This window comes from Rhinolophus sinicus, chromosome 4 (assembly GCF_057876585.1).
Source record: "Rhinolophus sinicus isolate RSI-liver-muscle chromosome 4, RSI-T2T, whole genome shotgun sequence".
NCBI classification, from domain to species: Eukaryota; Metazoa; Chordata; class Mammalia; order Chiroptera; family Rhinolophidae; genus Rhinolophus; species Rhinolophus sinicus.
This window is the reverse complement of record NC_142504.1, coordinates 78,536,883-78,543,786: the sequence shown is the minus strand read 5'-3', so window position 1 is coordinate 78,543,786 and position 6,904 is coordinate 78,536,883. Positions and strand designations below refer to the sequence as shown.

Genomic DNA, 6,904 nt, shown 5'->3' with positions numbered 1-6,904 from the left:
CTGTGGGGACAGAGCCCCAGAAAGCAGTTTCCAGGCTCTCAGCCTCACATGGAAAGGTGCTGGTTCAGGTAGTAGATGGCCATCAGCTGTGACTAATTGGCCATCAGCTGTTACCGGTTAGCCATTAGCCACTGATATAATTGCCATGGCTAAGCAGGCAAGCAGCAGATTGCAGTCAGCAAGTGAGGTTGGTTGGCAGAGAAGGGGACAGCAAGCTGCGGATCCTGTGGATCCTGCTTCCTGTGTCTCCAACCCAGCCGCCACTGAGACTATACTGGTATGAACCCCGCATCCTTGGCTCTGTTGGTGTTCCTTTCTGGCCTCACCATACCCTGCATTCTTATGCGGGGACCGGAAGCTGAGACCCCGCATGACACCCTGCATGACATGCTCTTTTAGACTTTGATGTGATGATAGGTCTACAAAGGGTACATTTTTTGGTCATTCATCGCTGTCCCCAGCCCCACTTTGGTAATGTAAATAAAAGTGACATGAATGAGGCTGTCGTGATTTCTGATGGTTTGATTTACAATACGTTAACTATCAAAGAAACTGAGCTACTAAAAACCCCAAGTGTAACACTTGAGACCCTACTTGTGGTGTCTTTTGGAATTCGAGACATTTATGCTTGTGTAGCCGAATTTGGTGGGTCACCTTGAACACCGACTAGGTGTTAGTTACTATGCATAATACCAGTAACTCAGAAGACAGTCTTTCACTTTCCACACTTCTTCAATGATGATTTTTGTCCAAATCCCTCTGAAATGCAAATTGTTACAGTGAAAACATTTAACCCCAAAATTTCAAACCACTACTTGCTGCCTTGATTTCTAGAACTTTTAATGATTTGATGTGGTTTTACAATCTTCTTGTCCTTGTGTTCATCTCCCTTTGCAGTCACTAGGGATCTAAATAAAATGGGAATCCACTTTGTTATTCATTGCTTCCTGTCCCCCAGCCCCAAATCCTTCCTCTATAGAAGTCCATGGTCTTTGTTGTGATCTCAAGTTACTCCCATCTCACAGTATTACCATTTGCATCCTACTTGACTCTCTAGAGATTGGTCCTGAACACACATGTTGTTTGTCCTCTCTGTGCCTTTGTTCATTGGGTACAATGACTGAGACATCCTTCTAGCCATCATGTTCTCCTTGATTGCATTCTTGTCCTTTAAAACTCAGCTCAGGAATCTCCTAACTTAGAAAGACAATGGTTAAAAGCATTTCCCCAGTGGCCCAATGATATATACTCTATAACTGATCATAACCTGGCTACATAATTCTATTTGTTTGATTCTTCTCTCAGGTTTACAAAATACTTACCAAAGATGATAACATAGGGCAAATTTCCCCTAATTTAGATCACCCACATAAAAAATCATCCTCGGAGCTCGTTATAAATGCCTTTGTATGGTCTACCTATAACTTGCTGAATCAGAACCTCAGAGAGGACTAATGTGTAAAACTAATATTTGAGAACCACTGGCCTGTTGGGGGAGAAAGCATACCCCAGACTTCACCTGCGTGAAGTGTGTTGCTTCTATTTCTTACTCTAGTCAACTAGGAGCTAGAGCTCAGGTCCCGTGCTAGTTTTCACAAGGAAGCCAATTACACTGTGCACTGGTTGATTTTTGCACACTTTACCAAAGAAGAGGCACATCTTTTAGGGACCAACTTTCCATTCTCTTGCTCCCCTTGTCTTTTTCTCTTTCTGTACTTCCTCTTCCTATCTTCCAAGTCTCCTTCCTCTACTATGATCTTCTTGAGATGATCTGGGCTTAACTTTTTTTTTCTAGAAAATATACCATCAATAACATCCAAAAAACATATGAAATACCAACAGTATACCATGACTGTATGAATGTATATCTTCATAGGTACAGAGCTATATTTGAATACTTGCCACCACAATTTGCTTAAGTAAGTAATCAACATAGAGAGTTTATATACCAAAACAGCGCACACACACACACACACACACACACACACACACACACGAGTGAATTTTAAAGATCAGGTATGTGTTATCCTTTCATTTTAGTTGACAGAAACATAGAAGAGCAAATTCTGCATATAATTGGCATATAATATGCTGCAATAAATATTGTCATTTGTTGTGATGTCTGAAAATCAGAATTCTTAACTCACTTAGTTATCATGTGCTGAAATAAAACAGATACCTAACCCAATAAAAGTAAAATCCTAAATACACTAACCACAAAGGTTCATGTTCCATTATTATCATTAGACTATGCCTCCAAGTGTCAGACTATAAATGTGTCCAGAGCACATCAAATGTACATTAGAAATTTCTCTCATCATAGGCACAATCTAATACAAAAATATATTTGCCACTTATAAATTAGAAGATTCGCTTCAGAGCCTCCAAAATAGGAAAGCGGAAGAGTGAGTGATGCCAACATTAAGCACACATAGATGTAAACAGTTCCACTTATATGATTATTTTCTTCACCAGCAAGGGGTAAGGAGCAATTTACACCAAGCTAAGTTTCCGGGCAGATCACGTAGTGCACAGGTTGGGTAAGTCATAGCACACAGGCCAGGTAACAGTTAGAATTACTCAACTCAAACAGTGTACTAGGATTTCAGTAATCTATTGGTACAGTGTACTTGCACTGTGCTTTTGTTAGAGCCTTTAGCATCACTATCTACCCCTCTCCATACCCTACCAACATGTTAGGGGCTATCCTGTACCAAACCGAGGAGAGACGGTTCATAAACAGACCTGTTCTTTGACTAGTCAAAGAAAGCCTACGGGGTGGTGTCAAGTTGTCTATTCAGTTAAGTGAACTGAACACAAACTTATTTGAAATCCTGAAATCAATCTCTCTGGAGAAATAGAAAATTTTTAAGGCAGTTAACACAGGAACAATTCTTTAAAAAACTTTAAGGTACCGATCTTTATGTAACCTTTGAAAATTGAATAACTGTTCCAACAGTATTTGGACTGAAAATTCAAGTGTAAACCACACTAAGCTTCCCAACGTAAAATCTCTCACACTCCCACTAAAGGCTTTACATCCACTTGACTTTCTTATTCTCCAAACCTCAAACTGTGTTCATTTTTAAAATCTCAACTGAATGTGTTGGAAAATTTCCCTCATGTTATTCCTGACACAGGAATCTTAAATTGTGCTCAATGTAAGTCGCTGTTAGAAATTCTTAATTCAAGAATGTAGTTACGAAATAGCAAAAGTTATTTTCCCAATGAAATAAGCAGAATGTTTCTAAAGCTGAATGAGCAATTTCATAGGAGTTTTTGATGATATTGGTAATTTCACTTAAGTGCTCACTGGATTCAATTATCATAACTTTTCCTTTCCAGAAATATCAACCAGAACAATCATTTCACAAAATTTCTTGAAATCAGACTTAAGTATATATTACAGAGGATAAGAAGGCCACCGGAAAGAGGCAAATTCAGTATTTTTACCTTTGCTTGAAGAAGTAGAGTTCTGCCTCTTGCCACAGTCTATGAATGGAAGAAAAACATTATCTCTTAATGCCTATACTTATATACACTCAAGCAGAAAATGTTACAATAGGAAGAAATGCTAACTGAATCAATTTATAGTAGACATAGAGGTGAGTCAATTGCTCACTCAATTAGAATGACTCAATTTTTCCTTAATATAATGATGTTAATAAGTTTACATCAAGACATTACTTGATAAAAAATTTTTCATAATCTTCACGGTAATTCTATAAAGGATAACAGCTTTTAAGTGTTATAGTTGTTTAGGTTAAGATCTTACTAAACTACCTAAAATCGGTGATAGTTAAAAAGTGTATTTGAAGTCAGTAAGTTGTATTTCCTTTTGAAGGCGTTAATGATTGAGGACATAATTTCACTTTTCAAGGAATAGATCAGTCTTGTTATATTTTATGTATATATGTTAAGGCTGCATTAGGAATAAAAATTACCTTCAAAAAAAGACTAGTGTTAGGAATTTCTATCAAAATTCATTAAATTCCATTTTCTATTTTGTAAAATTAGAATTTCAAATGGAAAGTCTTACCAATTAAAAGCCTACGTTTGGCAAGATAGGCTGCATATATAAGGGGTGTGCTTTAATCATGTTTTTGTGACATAGCTCAACTTTTAGAAAGTCCATACATTTGAAAGATGAGTTGAACTTACTAAAAATTTGAACATTATAAAGCCAATAATATGTCACTGAGCTTCTAAAAGAAGGTACCAAGCAAATGCAGCACTATTGAAATCCTATGAAACAAACTGCCCATTGTACTTAAATATACATTAATAGTAATTGAATATACTATTACATATACATCTTAATAGTAATTGTCAGCTTAAATGTATATGGTATGCTAAAATGTTAAAAACAATCATCCACATCACTCTCATTTATTCTCACTACGATCTTTATTACATTGACAAGAAAGGTATTTTTTATCCTGTTTAGGAAGAAGGGATGTGGTTAAGTAATGTAACCAGTGTCATTCACTGAAGGAAATGGCAGAGCGAGAATTAGAATGCGATTCTGTGTCCCTCCGAGTGGATCACACTACATCGTAGCATTCCATTCTAAAAACGGCAACGAATTTTCCCCAAAATAAATTTTTGTCAAAAAGTTAACATTTATAAATCTAATTCCAGAGAAGACATTATCACCTTAAACGCAGATAGAATGAGTAGCTTCTTGGTCTCATCCTACATGAAATCAAGGAAAAGAAAGAAGAAAGCACTATGTTTAATCATTTAACAAAGAGAATGCTCTGTGTCTGCTCATTTGCACATTTTTGATGATGAATCTTATTTAAGAAAATATATCACCTTTTCTGTCCGTGGACGCCGCCGAGGAAGCATCGTTTAAAGTCTCCCCTCCCGAGCTCGTCATGTGTAAGTCAGTCTCCCAAAGAGCTGGAGCAGCTGTGGAAGCTCTTCATCGGAGCTTTGAGCTTTGAAACAACCGATGAGAGTCTGAGGAGCCATTCTGAGCAATGGGGAACGCTCACAGACTGGGTGGTGATGAGAGACCCAAACAGCAAGCGCTCCAGAGGCTTCGGGTTTGTCTCCTATGCCACCGTGGAGGAGGTGGGTGCAGCCACGAAGGCAAGGCCACACAGGGTGGATGAAGAGTTGTGGAACCAAAGAGGGCTGTCTCAGGAGAAGATTCTCACTGAGAAGGTGCCCACTTATCTGTGAAAAAGATGTTTGTAGGTGGTATTAAAGAAGACACTGAAGAACATCACCTAAGAGATGATTTTGAACAGTATGGGGAAATTGAAGTGATGGAAATCATGACTGACCGAGGCAGTGGCAAGAAGAGAGGCTTTGGTTTTGTAGCTTTTGATGACCATGACTCTGCCGACAAGATTGTCATTCAGAAATACCATACGGTGAATGGCCACAACTGGGAAGTAAGGAAAGCCCTATCTAAGCAAGAGATGGCCAGTGCTTCATCCAGTCAAAGAGGTCGAAGTGGTTCTGGAAACTTCAGTGGTGGTTGAGGAGGTGGTTTTGGTGGGAATGACAACTTTGGTCGTGGAGGAAACTTCAGTGGTTGAGGTGCTTTGGTGGCAGTTGTGGTGGTGGAGGGTATGGTGGCAGTGGAGACGGCTATCATGGATTTGGTAATGATGGAAGCAATTTTGGAGGTGGCTGAAGCTACAACGATTTTGGCAATTACAACAATCAAGCTTCAAATTTTGGACCCATGAAAGAAATAAACTTTGGAGGCAGAGGCTCTGGCCCCTATGGTGGTGGAGGCCAATGCTTTACCAAGACACAAAACCAAGGTGGCTATGGTGGTTCCAGCAGCAGCAGTAGCTATGGCAGTGGCAGAAGGTATTAATTACTGCCAGAAAACAAAGCTTAGCAGGAGAGGAGAGCCAGAGAAGTGACAGGGAAGCTACAGGTTATGACAGATTTGTCAACTCAGCCAAGCACAGTGGTGGCAGGGCCTAGCTGCTACAAAGAAGACATGTTTTAGACAATACTCATGGGCAAAAAAACTTGAGGACTGTATTTGTGACTAATTGTATAATAGGTTATTTTAGTTTCCGTTCTGTGTAAAGCATTCCAACAAAGGGTTTTAATGTAGGTTTTCTTTTAAGGGGAACAGGACTTTATTGGGGAACAGTGTGTACTTCCAGGACATTTTTCCAAAGCCAAGTTGTTGTCCTTTCAATCTTAGTTGTGGAGGGCGCAGCTCAGCTCCAGGTCCAGTTGCCACTGCCACTTGCAGGGGGCGCAGCCCACCATCCCTTGCGGGACTCGAGGAATTGAACTGGCAACCTTGTGTTTGAGAGTCCACTGGCCCATGTGGGAATCGAACCGGCAGACTTTGGAGTTAGGAGCATGGAGCTCTAACCGCCTGAGCCACCGGGCCGGCCCATAGATTTTTGTGTTTTGCACCCATGCTATTGATTGCTAAATGTAATAGTCTGATCATTATGATGAATAAATGTGTCCTTAAAAAAAAAAAAAAAAAGAAAATATGCATATCAGATCTTACCTCTGGTTTGTTTAATAGAAGACAACCAAGTTCATCGCAAGCATATAGCTGAACATATGCTGACAATTAAGTTCATGAACTTGTTCCAATGATGTTGCTAACCTTTTTTGATATCAGAGAAATTATTCATTATGAATTTGTACCAACTGGACAAACAGTTAACCAAGTTTACTATTTGGAACTGCTGAAAAGGTTGCGTGAAAAAGTTAGATGAAAACAACCCAAACTTTTTGCCAACAATTCATGGCTCTTGCATCACGACAACGCACCAGCTCACACGACACTGTCTGTGAGGGAGTTTTTAGCCAGTAAACAAATAACTGTATTGGAACACCCTTTTTACCCACCTGATCTGGCCCCCAATGACTCCTTTCTTTACCCCAAGATAAAGGAAATATTGAA

General features: G+C 39.4%; 1 pseudogene; it reads left to right on the top strand.

Annotated features, from left to right (window-relative positions):
* Positions 1 to 145: 145 nt before the first annotated feature.
* Positions 146 to 5,975, top strand: LOC141573109 (heterogeneous nuclear ribonucleoprotein A1-like; annotated as a pseudogene).
* Positions 5,976 to 6,904: the final 929 nt, after the last annotated feature.